This window comes from Zingiber officinale, chromosome 7B (genome assembly GCF_018446385.1).
Source record: "Zingiber officinale cultivar Zhangliang chromosome 7B, Zo_v1.1, whole genome shotgun sequence".
Lineage (NCBI taxonomy): Eukaryota > Viridiplantae > Streptophyta > Magnoliopsida > Zingiberales > Zingiberaceae > Zingiber > Zingiber officinale.
The window spans coordinates 102,847,967-102,863,815 of record NC_055999.1 but is presented as its reverse complement, the minus strand read 5'-3'; positions in this window follow the sequence as shown (position 1 = coordinate 102,863,815).

Genomic DNA, 15,849 nt, shown 5'->3' with positions numbered 1-15,849 from the left:
GGTGATCGATTGGAGGCTCCCAATCGATCGGCTGATCGATTGGGAAGAGTTCTGTGCAACGACGATTCCCTCCCAATCGATCCACTGATCGATTGGGAGGAAGTGTTGTCGTGGGACTCACCCGACCGGTCTCGATTGGGCATGAGTCAATCGATCGGTTGATCGATTCGGCTCACTTGTGACTTGCCAAATCAAGTCTAAAGTCCTTAAAACGAACATCCGGTCAACCATGAGCTGTTGGGACATCGTGCCTAGCATCCGGCCACCCTCGACCTGCTAGGACTTCCTCACCAAGTGTCCGATCAATCCATTTGACCCACTTGGACTTTTCTCCTCGTGTCAAGTATTCGGTCAACCCTTTAAGCTACTTAGACTTCTCAATACCAGGTGTCCGGTCAACCTTGACCCATCTGGATTTCCACATGCCTGGATTCACTCACCAGGTCTTTCACTTAGCTTCACTCACTAGGATTTTCATCCTGCCTAGCTTCACTCACTAGGTCTTTCACCTGGCTTCACGCACCAGGATTTTCCAACTGCCTGGCTTCACTCACCAGGACTTCTCCATTGCCTAGCTTCACTCACTAGGTCTTTCACCTGACTTCACTCACTAGGTCTTTCACCTGACTTCACTCACTAGGATTTTCCTTCTGCCTAGCTTCACTCACTAGATCTTTCACCTGGCTTCACTCACTAGGATTTCCCAACTGCCTTGCTTCACTCACCAGGACTTTCGCCTAGCTTCACTCACTAGGATTTTTCATTTGCCTGGCTTCACTCACCAGGACTTTCACTTAGCTTCACTCACTAGAATTTTCATACAGCCTGGCTTCACTCACCAGGACTTCCCAGTCAAGTATCCGACCAATCTTGACCTACTTGACTCTTCTTCACATCTAACTGGTCAACCTTGACCAGAGGAGAATTGTACCAACAATCTCTCCAAATGAACGATTGCACCTGCAATCTCCATGTATTGTCAAACATCGAAACCCAAACATTAAGACTCAAGCTTGAGTCTTCTCAAGCTTAGTCAACCAGGTCAACCTTGACCCAAGGGATATTGCACCAATAATCTCCCCCTTTTTGATGTTTGATAATACCTTTAAGTTAGGCTAATTCCATAGCCTCAACTTCGTTTCATGTCAAGGCATGAATGAGGGTTTCCTTCATTCTCCCCCTTTTTTAGAGAGCAAACTCCCTTTTTAGGTAATTAAGGCCTAACTTAAACCCTACATTCTTCCCCTATTGGCACACATCAAAAAGAACTCTCCCCCTTAAGAGTTACTCACCGTTGGTCACAACTTCACTCGTTGGACACAACACTACAACGAATGTCCCATACCCTTCACTGTATGCAACGCTCACCCTTGAGCATTAACCAATCCAACAATGAAGGTTCCATACCCTTCACTGAATTAAATGCTTACCCTGGAGCATTATTCCACGTTATGATGCTCATCCTAGAGCATCCATAAACCCACAATGAAGATATCCACTCTCCATTATTTTTCAACGCTCAACGCTCAACCTTGAGCATTATTTTTCTAAATGAAGGCTTAACCACTTTCAATGGTTTTAGAAAATAAGTTCCATGTCCTTAAAGAGTAACTCCCCCTAAAGACATGCTTCAAACTTCAGTCATTACACCAATAATGACTTGGAATCCCCAAATCTTTAGAAAACCCAAATTTAGAAGTTTTGAGGTTCAAAAATCCAAAATTGAAACCAAATCTCAACCTAAACCTCTACTTAGTCTCCCTTAACCAATCCAATCTTGTTTTCATCATGAAAACTCCCCCTAAATGTATACAAATGTGTTTTGAGGGGTTAGGAATGGTTACCTAAACTCAAAATGGTCTAAAATGCTGAAATTAAGCTTTTCCCGCCAAAATCAGCACTTCAATCGATTGAAGTTGGGGTTTGAATCGATTGAAGCAAGATCAATCAATCCATGGATCGATTCAGCCACTGTGAATTGATCAGAGAATCGATCCAGCAAGCTTCTGGTTGCGATAACAACCCTCTCAATCGATCGCCCGATCGATTGAGGCACTCCAATCAATCGGGTGATCGATTGAAGCACTGAAATTCTGAAATGCAATTTCAGTGAATTTCATAAACTCCCTAAAAATTCTATAAAGTTCTAAAAATCATGGAAACTCATGTAGAAATTACTTAGGGTATACACTATCAAGGAAAAATAGTTTTCTAAAAAAATACTTCCTATTTTCAAAGATTGACATAAACTTGAAATATTGTAAAAACTTTAGTGTTTCTTTCAAGTTTGTGTCTAACTTTTCAATGATGATTGCTATCAAAAGATAGTCTTCACCAAAGTTTTCCAAAGTGTATTTAAAATCATTTTCAAAACCAATATCTAACCATGTTCTTTGGGCTCAATGCACATAACTTGTACATTAGCTTTCCCAATGATTGGAATACACATAACTATATGTTTTAATGAAACCAAAACTCAACTAGATGCACTAAATCAACATCTTGAGTTTTGTTCATCATCCTAACATCTTACTTGTATTTAATGTGTATTAACACACATACAAGTCACCTTTTAGGTCTTTGTGAGATGTAAAGTTTGGGTTTGCCCTAAATTAGGGATCATGCATATCTATCTAGGCATTTTGGATTATGAACATCCACCTAGGATGTTACTTGTTAGTAAATGTCATTTGTCCTTAATTGCAAATAATTAAAAATAATGCATGATGATTTATGGCATACATCAAAATAAATAATTTTTAAAAGAAAATTCGCTAGAACTACATGATGTATGAATGACATGACATGGTATTTTTGTATTTTTCATAATGAAACATGAATGCAACATATGATGTCATGACATATGAAGGGCAAATAATCATGGAAAGTTAGTATAAATAAAATATAGCTAGATTACCTATATAAGTATCTTTAAACCTTAACTAACTTAAAATTTTAAATCCTAGATTGCCCATGATTTCCCAAGAAGATGTCAAAACCCAACTTGACATTTCTTTAACTCTGGATTAAATTTGCACCAATTAAAATTAAGCATATTTCCTCAAATTTTGGCACATTTTACTCTTCCAAAGAGTAAACAATTAACTTAAGGCCTAGATTTGCCTTTAATTCCCCAGTAAAATGCTAAAATTCCAACTTGGCATTTCTTTACACTTGATTTCTTGTGCCAATTTAAAAATTACCTCAAATTTCTCAAATTATGGCACATTTTGCTCTTCTTCAGAGTAAATGAAAATCCACTTCATTTTCAAAGGTTAATAATAACCTTGAAAATGCTCTCCGAGTGTCAACTTCATCAAAGTTGGGTTAACTACCCTTCCAATTAGAGTTGATACTCTCTAACCCATCTAAGGGGTAGAGAAAATGCTCCTAGGAACTCAAAACTTATTGGCGCTCCTTGGATGCTCTAGGTACTCACTAGGGATAACTTCTTTAGATACCTTCCTAATGACCTTGTTAGGCTTCTTAGAAGCCTTGGTCACCTTTTCTAGGCCAACTCAAGGGATTGCTTCCCTTGTGACCTTCTTAGTGACTTTCTTAGACCTCTTAGAAGTCTTAGTCACATTTGTTGTTGCAAAGATACTCCTAGGGATAACTTCCCTTGTATCCTTGACTTGACCGCTAAACCTAGGGTTGGTTCCATAGCTATATGGGACCCTATGATAAGAAGACACATCCTTCTTGGTTTTAGATTTGTATCTCAAACCCCTATGGCTATTGGATGGATTATGTGCTCCTAGACCTATTTTATGCTCGTTTTTCCCTTTTAGGATATTTTCCATGCTTTTTAGGGTCTTTTCAATTTTATCAAGTCTTGACCTCAAGACTTGATTTTCTTCCCATAAATCCCTAGATTTTGGTTTTTCATTGTGTCCTTGAGCATTTTTATTTTTAGGCTTATAACTAAAATCCTAAGAGTTCTTGCCTAAATTTTTATCTACCTTCCTAACCTTAGGTGTGGTAGTTTTAGCATGAAGAGCTACATGTTTTTCCTTAATGCTATCATGCTTTCTATTTTATGGTAAATAGCATTAAAATGAAATAAATTAGAGATAACATGTTTTTTACCATTATTTAAAGGGATAGACTCAATAAATGATACCTTGGGTTTTACCTTAGAGGCTCTCCCTTGACTTGTGCTTCCTCCTTTAGCTTTGACTGTTTTCTTCCCCTTTGGACATTGGCTCTGATAATGTCCTTTTTGATTACACAAGAAGCACACAATGTGCTCCTTGCTCTTCTTAGTTGTGGGGGTGGTCTCCTTAGGCTTCTCCTTCCCCTTTGGTGCCACTTGACATTTTTTCTTGATCAATTTAGGGCACTTACTCTTGTAGTGCGCATGTTCCCTACACTCAAAACATATAATATGATTTTTATTTTTAATTGAAATATTTTTATCTTCGCATGTAGGGATGGCACTTGATCCTCCGTTTGATGTCTCTTGATTTTTGGAGGATGCATCATCTTCTTCTCCGTTTGACCCGGATATAGAAGCTTCTCCTTCTTCTTGATCCGGTGTCAACGAAGGTCACTCCCCCTCAATCCTAGAGGTGGAGGCTTCTTCATCTTCATCTTGTATATGGGACAAGAAGTATGTTCCCTCCTTGCCCTTTTCATTGCATTCCTTTGAAGATAAGGTTTTTTGGACTTCTTCTTCGGAAGTTGAGCATCTCTCAACTTCGGAGTCCTCTTGCTCTTGATCTTGATCCACTAAGTCGTCCTCTTTGGATTCTTCTTGATTTGGTACAGTGGAGGGGATCTCATGAATCTTTGCCAATTTGCTCTAAAGCTCCTTGACATTCTTGAATTCTCCAACTTGAGCCAAAATATTGCTTGGCAACAAATTGACCAATAGCTTGGTCACTTTGTCATTTGCCTCACTCCTTTGAATTTGCTCTTGGCTCCACTTGCTCCTCTTGAGAGTTTTCTCTTTGAATTTATTGGAGCTTCAAAACCTTCCATTAGAGAAAATCATTGCTCTATCTCCATCATAAGAAAATTTTTGATCCTTAACCTCCAAAGATCGAAGCTTGTGGATATAAATGGTGGAGACACCCTCATGTCGAATCCGAATTCATCTCTGAATTCCATTTGAAGTTGAGCTTGATGAAATCTTTGACTTGAAGAATTTTGCTCCAACTTCTTCACCCTCTAGCCTTGTTGCCCCTTCCGACGATGATTCCGGTGAAGAGCGACCAAGCTCTGATACCACTTGTTAGGGTCGAAATGTGCTAAGGGGGGGGGGGGGGGGAATAACTCGTCGCACTCGTCATAGCTTACTTCTTGATGATGATATGCAGCGAAATGTACAAGAAACAAAAATACAATGCTAACACAAGGATTTACTTGGTATCCACCTCAAGAAGAGGTGACTAATCCAAGGATCCACACGCGACACACTCTCCACTAATGAAGTCACTCCTTTACGGTAACTACCGAAGGCGGAGAAGGCTTACAACACTCTCAGTACAAGAAGAAAGAAAGGGAAGCAAATACAATTGAAATCTTATAAGATTTACACTAGAAACTCTTAACCCTAACTTATTCTTCTTGTTGTAGATCGCCTCTTGACTTGGACGTGCACCAGCACTTACCTCCAAGAACCTTCAAGAACTGGCGTGAGAGCTAAGAGAAGTCGTTGTGAAGATCAGAGAAGAGTCGGATGAAGAAGTGCTGAAGAAGACGCTCGCAACGGCTTTATCCAGCACCAACGGTCGGATCCCAATCGATTGAATGACTCTCAATCGATTGGGGAGGCTTTAGATTGATCGGTTGATCGATCCAGAGCGCCTCTGTGCTCTCTGGAAATCGCCTGAATCAATTGCCCGATCGATTCAAGGCTTCTCGTGATTTTCCAGCCTCTCAATCGATCACCTGATCGATTGGAGGCTCCCAATTGATCGATTGGGAGGAGTTCTGTGAGACGACGATTCCCTCCCAATCGATCCACTGATCGATTGGGAGGAAGTGTTATCACAGGACTCACCCAATCGATCAACCGATCGATTGGCCATGAGTCAATCGATCGGTTGATCTATTCGGCTCACTTGTGACTTTCCAAATCAAGTCCAAAGTCCCTAAAACTAACATCCAGTCAACCATGACCTTCTGGGACATCGTGCCTAGAATATGGCCACCCTCGACCTGGTAGGACTTCCTTACCAAGTGTCCGGTCGATTCCTTTGACCCACTTGGACTTTTCTTCTCATGCCAAGTATCCGGTCAACCCTTTGACCTACTTGGACTTCTCAATACCAGGTGTCCGGTCAACCTTGACCCACCTGGATTTTCACATGTCTGGCTTCACTCACCAGGTCTTTCACCTAACTTCACTCACTAGGATTTTCATACTACCTAGCTTCACTCACTAGGTCTTTCACCTGGCTTCACGCACCAGGATTTCCCAACTACCTGGCTTCACTCACCAGGACTTCTCCTCTACCTAGCTTCACTCACTAGGTCTTTCACCTGGCTTCACTCACCAAAATTTTTCTTCTGCCTAACTTCACTCACTAGGTCTTTCACCTGACTTCACTAACCAAGATTTTCCAACTGCATGACATCACTCACCAGGACTTTCACCTAGCTTCACTCACTAGGATTTCCCATCTGCATGGCTTCACTCACCAGGACTTTCACCTAGCTTCACTCACTAGGATTTTCATACAGCCTAACTTCATTCACCAGGACTTCCCAGTCAAGTATCCGATCAGTCTTAACTTACCTGACTCTTCTTCACATCTAACTGGTCAACCTTGACCAGAGGAGAATTGTACCAACAATCTCCCCAAATGAATGATTGCACCTGCAATCTCCATGTATTGTAGTCTCTATGTATTGTCAAACATCAAAACCCAAACATCAAGACTCAAGCTTGAGTCTTCTCAAGCTTAGTCAACCAGGTCAACCTTGACCCAAGGGATATTGCACCAACACCGCGTTCACTCTCTTCAACCTTTGTATTTCTGCCCTCAACGGATACCCGGCCGAGGTAGGGTCAGATTGTTGGGACTCCAACTCCTCCACTCGGTCCTTTAGGTCTTTATTGTGTTGGTATAAGAGAAATGCCGTTTGATTTAATACCATAGATTTAGCAAAAGCCTAGGCCAAAATTCATGTATTTAGGAAAAGTAATAGGAAAGTTGTAGAAATGATTAGAACTCACCTTAACGTACACCTCAAAAAACCTATATGTTTGAGCAGGCACAGGGAGATCTTGCATTTGCTGGATACTTTCTTCCTAGCAGGTTGACAACTGACCTCTCATAGTAAGTCGACTAGTAGGAGCATTGGACTGGTCCCTTAAGCCTAACTCTGAGGGTTTCGTGGTTCGATAATGATGGTAGGTGGGGTGATGAGACTGCGAGGGACCAGTAGCCGTTGTACGAGGGTTGGGGGGTTGCAAATGAGATTGCTCAGCCTTGGTTTTATCGGTAGAAGGGTGAGTTGATGGACCTGCAGATGCATTAGGGGGATCTGGGAGAGAGGAAGTAGACGACTGTGATAGGGAAGGTTGGGGTGGAGTTGCGAAAGTGTTGGGGGCACATGTACCGAAGAAGGACCCACGAGAGTTGAGGAGGGTTCTGTGAGGACTTTTTCTTTAATAACAGGAGCTTTTCCTCATGAAATTCGTGCTTGAACTTCAGGTAGGGGCACAGAAGCACCTGAGAATTGTGAACTTGAAGCAGCGGTTGAGGGCGGCCAGGAGTCCTGGGCGGGGGATGGACTTTTGGAGACCTGAGCAGGGCCAGTATATCTGCATCGAAGCCTGTGAGATAAGGGTTGGTCGTCTGAGTCCGAATCCTCTGATGGAGATCGGGACTTGCGAGTAGGGAACGAAGAGGCGCTCTGGCCGGCAAGATCAGGAGCAAAACGCATACGTGAGGTTGATCGGGGAATTGATCGAATAGCTGATCAAGGGGCAGTTGCAGTTGTTGACCCCAAGCGAGGAGAAGTAGAGTGGGGAAGGCTCATTCTGGCCAGTATAATGTAGCCTCTGTGGTTTATTTCCTGTTTGCTTAAAGGGAGGGGTTGGATCTCGGATGCACGATTCAGAGTGTTTGCTAAGGAATACCAGAGTTAGAGTAGTATGGTAAAAGTAGGATAAAATGAGTTGGGGTAATATAGAACTTACCTAAGGAGTGAGGCAGTTCGGAAGAGATATGACTCATCCTGAATAGGAATAACTCATCCTCAGCCAGCAGGCTAAGCAAATCTAGTTGTCAGCCCGCTAGCTGCACAGAAGCCTCCATAAAGAGGGGATCTGTTTGAAAATCTCCCAAATGAGGTGTTGAAGGAAGGGCTGATTGCCACTGAGTTGGCCATTCCACGACGGATGGAAATTTTAGAAAACAATACTTATCTTTCCACTCAACATCAGAGGAGGGAAGGAAGGCAAAGAAAGTAGTGCGGAGACGGGCTTGAAGACGAAATAGACCCTCACTATGGTGGGGGGGGGGGGGGGGGAAAAGTAGTGAAACAAGCGGGTGGACCAAGATATGTCACATACTTCACAAAGTACCACAAACCCACACAGGATCCTCAGGGAGTTAGGAGTTAATTGACGAAGAGGAATACGAAAGTAATAGCTCACTGTAGAAAACAAAGGGTGGACAAGAAAGCGAAAGTCGGCGACAAATTGCTCTTTGAAGAAAGTGACATACCCCGTCGGAGGGGAGGATGCTCGATGGATCTCAAAGGGTATAATGATGTGTGTGCCTTTGGAGATTTCATATGAATAGCGAAGATCATCCAAATCCATCCCATTAAAGGTGGAAACTCCAGGGGCATAGACATGCGCCAGAGAGTTCATGAGAGAGAGGGAGACTAGGTACGAGGAGCCGAGCATAACAGATGACTGAAAAAAGAAGGATGTAAGCGTTGAATGCAAGAAGGAAAAGGTTCATCAGAATGGAGAATGGAGGACCTTTATAGCCACTGTCCCCAGGGGCGTCGTTTTCAACGATCATCCAATGGCCCCCAGCCAAGGTAGCTCGCATCATTAAAGCAAGAGGGTCCATTGGATCGTCATAAAAAGTGGAGCCAAGAGAATATGTCAGAAAAAGTAGCGGCAAGGAATACGAGGAGAAAAAAGAGTAATGGTGGCCTCGGGAACAGATGCCATTGCAGTTATTGCTCTCTCGGATCTTCGAAAAGAAAGGTAAAAGGACGAGCAATGGAAAGTGAGAAATCAGAAATCCCGATTGATAATCCCGATCGGGACCTTAGTGAAGTCAAAACTAGGGCCCGGTCGGTAAGCAGGTTGGCCTTGCTTAACGCTTTAGCGAGCAAATGGGAGTTATGGGGGGCGAGGGGGGGGGGATATCTATGGAAGAGGCACATACTTGATAAATCCTTGGAGCGTACCAAGAGGGAAACAAACGTGAATACAAAGGATTCAATAACAGGTGTGTGCTCAAAAGTAAGGTGCTTACACCCAAGTCTAGTGCATTGTAAAGCAATGGAAGGAAATACATATTAGTCATCATCGTCAAAAGAAGGAAAGGCTTCTGTAGGCAACTCTTCTAGAACACGGGTCCTATTCAGGAAATCCTCTGACACAATTGATCAGAGGAGACCCTGCTCGTACAGTTGGTGTACTGCACCCACACCGCCATAACAGATTATCTCGTCAATCAGATGCCCTATTTTCTTCCCAAAGGTGGGAGACTTGACATAGGCAACCTTGTATGCTTTCAAGCGATCAGCTTCTCCCGCTCGGTATTCGGCTAGCTCGCCCTTAGCTTTATCCACATCCACCCGAACCAACGACATCTCTTGTTTGCTATTGGAAGCTTCCTCCTTGGCCTGAAGTAGGTCTGATTGCAATGACTTGATGGTAGATTTTTCGGCCTCCCATTGGCTTTTAAGGACCGCCTCTCGATCATTGTTGGCGGCTAGGTTCGCTTTGGTGGTCGCTAGGTCTCTCTCCAAGGCGGCATAGGATTCTTGCAGAGTTTCAGTTGTTTGGAAAGAGTGGTTACCTTTGACTCTTTCTCATTCAGGTCGGCCAGGATCTGCATGCGACGCTGCCCTTTCGACTTTAACTTGGATTCACTAGATTGTACGGTAGCTTCCAGGTCTTTATCTTTTCTGACGCTGGTTGAGCCAAATTCTTGGCGGATTGAGTAGATTCCCTAATAGCATAATAAAGGTAGGATGGTACAGGGTCGTCAGAGGCCGCGAGATCAAGCACATTCCGCGGGGTTACAGACAACTCTAGTTCTTGAATGAGTCACTATGTGGGCAAGGCTCAAGCCCACAGAACAAGTCTGTTCAAAATAAGGATGAGTCAAAATTAACTCTAGACCTCCTAATCGGGAAAGGTGGAACTCACCGATAATATGCGCTGGAAGAGTAGATCTGTCCCTTCCAACAATGAGTGCCCACAAAATTGCTCATTGGTCGTTTGCCAAGAGGTGGCCAATGCGCCATGTAGTTGGACTTGGCCACGGAATGAGGGGGTGCCGCCTGAAGGAAGGGAGTCCAACCCAGCTATGGAGGGTAGGTGAAAGAAGGAGGAAAAGACATATTTGCTCTTGGAGGGCTCCTTGGTACGAGGAGCAGTGGCTGAGGTGGTAGCTTGGATCGGGATAGATGGGGTTGAAGAACTCCCAGGCTGGTCTCTAGCCTGGGGGCTAGCATGCTCGCGGGCTGCAACTGAGATGGGAACAAAAGCGGAGACTTCTATGGTAGGAGGAGATGTTCGAGCAGGAGTTTTGGTCCGTGCCTTTGAAGGGGCTCGCCCAGTAGGATATAAGGAGGGGGATGCTTGTACTGAGGGAATAACGTGCTTTCTCTTGCGCTGAAGGCGTAGACACTTGTCCGGGGGAGGAGAGGGGGCTAGCTCATCTTCGGTCAGCTCCACAGACAAAGAACCAGCTTCAGAGGCCATAGGTTTTGCAGAGGAAGGAGTCGAAGTCCCTGCTGGTTCAGGGATAGGAGTCACTGAAGAAGTCCCTACTGGTTTAGGGACATAAGTCACTGAAGAAGCTGTCAAACCTTTCATGATCTCTTCTCCTACCTTCTTCAAAACGTTGCTGGGCAGCTTGGAGGAGTCAACAGAATACACACGAAACATGGTGACTTCTGCAAACAGGAAGAAGATACCTCAGTTAGTGAAGACAAGGAAAAGAGGATGGGAAATCTTACCGAAAGGGGCGCCTATGGATGTTGGGATAGGACTAAGCCCAAAAGCATGCAGAAAGCCCTCTCGCATTATCACAGAGAGCCGGAGACGCACTCCTTCCAATTTTTCTGAAGCTGTAAGACAGTCCGACTGATGATGGTGTTCTAGTAACTCAGGGGTAGGGGGTAGGGAATAGCGCCACTGAGTGGGCCAAGTTATGGATTCGAGCAACTGAAAAAAAAGAAATGAGACTTTCAATCTTTATTGGAAAAGGACATATCATCGAAAAACTTATACCCGACCCGGGATTGTACTATAAACACACTAGGTTCGGCTCGCTTAAAGGAGTAGAAGTGAAGAAAGAATTGTAGGGTCAAAGAGATTTGATATGAATGACAAAGGATCACCATTCCGCACATAGCGCGGAAAACATTGGGAGAAAATTATGAAAGAGAAATGCCAAGATACTAGCTTAGGGAGGAAAAAAAAAGGGTGAATGGGGAATCGGAGGCCACCAAGAAGCTGGTCCTTAAAGAAGGTCACGAATCCGGTCGGGGGAGAGGATGGAGATTCATGGGATTTGGAGGTAGAAGCTTATAATCGGAGGACAGGTGCAAGCTATAATGGATGGCCTTAAGGTCACTTCTATCCAAGTTGAAGATGAAGAACGAATACCAGGGCCTCTCCATCTTTTCAGCCATAAACGAAATAGAAAGGAAGAAGGAGAATCGGAAAGTACTTACAGGGGGAAGACACAAGGGGGAAGGAGAACCGGCCAGAGCAAGAAGACAGTAAAGGGTCGGAGGCAGGTGAAGTGGTAAGAAGACGACGGCGGACAACCTTTAGGATTTATAAAGCAAAATCCTTAGGAAGCATCGAAAGGGGGGTAGGATAACTCGAATGGTAAAATGCATGATCACTGTCAGATCAAAGGATGAAAGTTATCTAGGGTCGTGTACGAAAAGTGCTTATCAAGCGCGATAATGGGAAAGGTTCGTGGGCCACATGCCACTCCCCGATAAAGGGTATTAATGATGGACGTGACAAGAAAATCATGAAGAGAGATTTGCGTACGACAAAAATTTGTCGTGGGAAGACCATATTTCGGGTATCGGGACGGCTATGCCGTTACCTTGGGAAATGGAGAGGAAGACAAAGGAAAGCGTTGATTCAAATTTGGCGCCCTCACCTTATTTTTCTACCTCGAAAGCAGAGTAAGATTTAAATATTACTTATTTAATTAGAGGCTTATGTAAGACACTTGGCGATTGTAGAGAACCGCACGATTAATCACGGTTGGCTCAATTTCTAATGCACCACCAAAGCAAGAGTTTCCGGACCAATTCCTGGGCAAGCCTCCATATTAAGCACTGATTAGACCTCCAGATTAGTTCCTAGGGGGGTTTCTAAACGACCTCCCGGTCGAGTCCTAAACTCTCGCCTTAGCACGAGTTATAAGTGAGCTTGCTCTCACGACCAACGACCTCTCGATCGGGATTCCAGACTCTCACCCCAATGCGAGTTATAAGTGAGCTTGTTCTCACGACCAATGACCTCTCGGTCAGGATTCCAGACTCTCACCCCAGTGGGAGTTATAAGTGAGCATGCTCTCACGTCTCCAGACTCTCGCCCGAGTACGAGTTATAAGTGAGCTTGCTCTCACGACCAACAATCTCTCGGTCGGGATCCCAAACTCTCACCTCAGCGCGAGTTATAAGTGAGCATACTCTCATGCCCAACAACCTCCCGATCGGGTCCTAGACTCTCCCCTCAACGCCAGTTATAAGTGAGCACACTTTCACGCCCAACGACCTCTCGGTCGGGTCCCAGACTCTCCCCTCAACGTGAGTTATAATTGAGCATGCTCTCACGCCCAATGACTTCTCGGCCGAGATTCCTGACTCTCGCCTCAGTGCGAGTTATAAATGAGCATACTCTCACACCTCCAGACTCTCTCCCCAGTGTGAGTTATAAGTGAGTATGCTTTCACGCCTCCAGACTCTCGCCTCAACGCGAGTTATAAGTGAGCATGCTCTCACGCCCAACGACCTCTCAGTCGGGATCCCAGACTCTCGCCTCAGTGCGAGTTATAAGTGAGCATGCTCTCATGACCAACGACCTCTCGGTTGGGATTCTAGACTCTTGTCCTAGTACGAGTTATAAGTGAGCATGCTCTCACTCCATCAGACTCTCTCCTCAGTGCGAGTTATAAGTAAGCTTGCTCTCACGACCAACGACCTCTCGGTCGGGATTCCAGACTCTCGCCCCAGTGTGAGTTATAAGTGAGCATGCTCTCACGCCTCCAGACTCTTGCCCCAGTGCGAGTTATAAGTGAGCTTGTTCTCACAACCAATGACCTCTCGGTTGGGATTCCAGACTCTCACTCCAGTGTGAGTTATAAGTGAGCTTGCTCTCACGACCAACGACCTCTCGGTCGGGGTTCAAGACTCTCACCCCAGTGTGAGTTATAAGTGAGCTTGCTCTCACAACCAACGACCTCTCGGTCGGGATTCTAAACTCTCGCCCCAGTGCGAGTTATAAGTGAGCATACTCTCACACCTTCAAACTCTCGCCCCGGTGCGAGTTATAAGTGAGCTTGCTCTCACGACCAACGATCTCTCAGTCGGGATTCTAGACTCTCGTCCCAGTATGAGTTATAAGTGAGCATGCTCTCATGCCTCCAGACTCTCACCCCAGTGCGAGTTATAATTGAGCTTGCTCTCATGACCAACGACATCTCGGTCGGGATTCCAGACTCTCGCCCCAGTGCGAGTTATAAGTGAACATGCTCTCATGCCTCCAGACTCTCGCCCTAGTGTGAGTTATAGGTGAGCTGGCTCTCATGACCAACGACTTCTCGGTCTGGATTCTAGACCCTCGCCTCGGCGCAAGTTTTAATGATTCAAGAGGTCACGCAAAATAAGAAGTGCCAGAGAAGGGAGGAAAACACAAGAGAAAAACATGAACAGAGGCCCACAACATAGCTTGACTAGCATTTATTTGATAAAGTTCAGAAGACATTCTTCGAAATACACACTATCATACTAGGAGTGAAAGTCATGCCAAATTCCCTTTCAGTTGGTAGGGTCAAGTGGGCACTGATAGCTGGAGTGATTTGCCTGACCTGCCTGCTCCAACTGAGCTCGTAGCTGAATTAGTTCCATCTTGATATGCTGAATGGAGCGGTGTTGTTGAGCGATAGTTTCGTCTTTTAGCCAATTTTCTTCTTGAAGAAAGGTCAGAGAATCCTCATGTTTTATCTTCATGTATGTGATAAAGTGAGTCTGGCTTTCCAGATCTGCATAAACCTTACGCTTCAAGGCTGCCTCAGCCCGGGTCTGGGACTTAGTGGTCAACCAGAGTTCTTCCATCTCTTGACGAAGGGAAGACTGAAGGTCCCTACTCTGGGTCATCATCAATAAGGCCTCATCCTTCTGGGCGAGTAACTGAGTCAGATGAGTGAGTTGTTGGTGTAAAGATGATATTTCATCAGACCCCACTATAGGTTCCATGGCGGGAAGGAGCATAAGGAAAGCATAATGGTAGGAGAGGGGTTAACTCTTTTTAAAGAGATAGAAGTAAAGAGTCCTCCTTGGGGCGTGCAACGACATATGGGAAATGATGTCACATTCAAGGACACAGTACGCATTCATATTTCTGGGGATTGATGCAGCAGCCTAAGCATCTGGGAAACGGTGCATCATTTGATAGCATGATAAATTCCCAAGGACCAGGGAAAAGGGAGAAATAGTTAATGTATCGGTAATAAGGTCAAGTGAAACCGGATCCTGGTATAGTCAGTCAGTCCTGGGCCTCCTTCGACTAGACTTGGGGGGGAGGCTTGTGATACGGTGCATAATGGTAGGGTCGTCAAGAGGACGCGGTAGTCAGAAGTCAAGGATACGTGTCAGTCAGAAGTTAAGGGTACATGGCAGTCAAAAGTCAAGGGGACGTGACAATCAGAAGTCAAGGGGACGTGACAGTCAGAAGTCAAGGGTACGTGGTAGTTAGAAGTCAAGGGGACGTGGCAGTCAGAAGTCAAGAGGACGTGGCAGTCAGAAGTCAAGGGAGCGTGACAGTCATAAGTCAAGAGTACGTGGCAATCAGAGGTCGAGGGGGCATATCACTCGACAGAAGGGCTATAACTGTTAGAAGTCGCTAACCAATTAATGCTCGGTCGGGATGTCCAGATTAGGGATTCAGACCAGTTGCTCGGTTGGGATGTCCAGATCGGGAATTCAGACTGGTAGCATAAGGAACAGTGAAGGAAGAGCGGGAACTATCTGTACCGGTCGGGTTTTCTCAAGTAGACTCACATATAAGAACCTAGTACACCTGGCTAGGATATGACAGACTATTCAAATATATCCAGGTCAGACTCGTCGACTGCTGATTATCAAGAGTCCTTTTGTCCATTCTCGATCAGCAAAAACGACAACTGAGTCAGAGAATCGTAACCACCTGTCAGAGAATAACTGTTGCATGTTAAGGTATATTCTAACGGTCTGTGACTCGCTGCTAGCAGAACCTTCCACCAACCTATAAGAGGACGTCACGCGTCACTCACCGCTAGACAAGGTCTGACATCCGACATTCCCTGACACTTGTCAGAAGCCAGAAGTACACACTGCCATATAAAAAGGGGATCCTCTCCCTTACACAGGTACGCTCGCTAACTTTTTCACATCTGTCTTCTACTT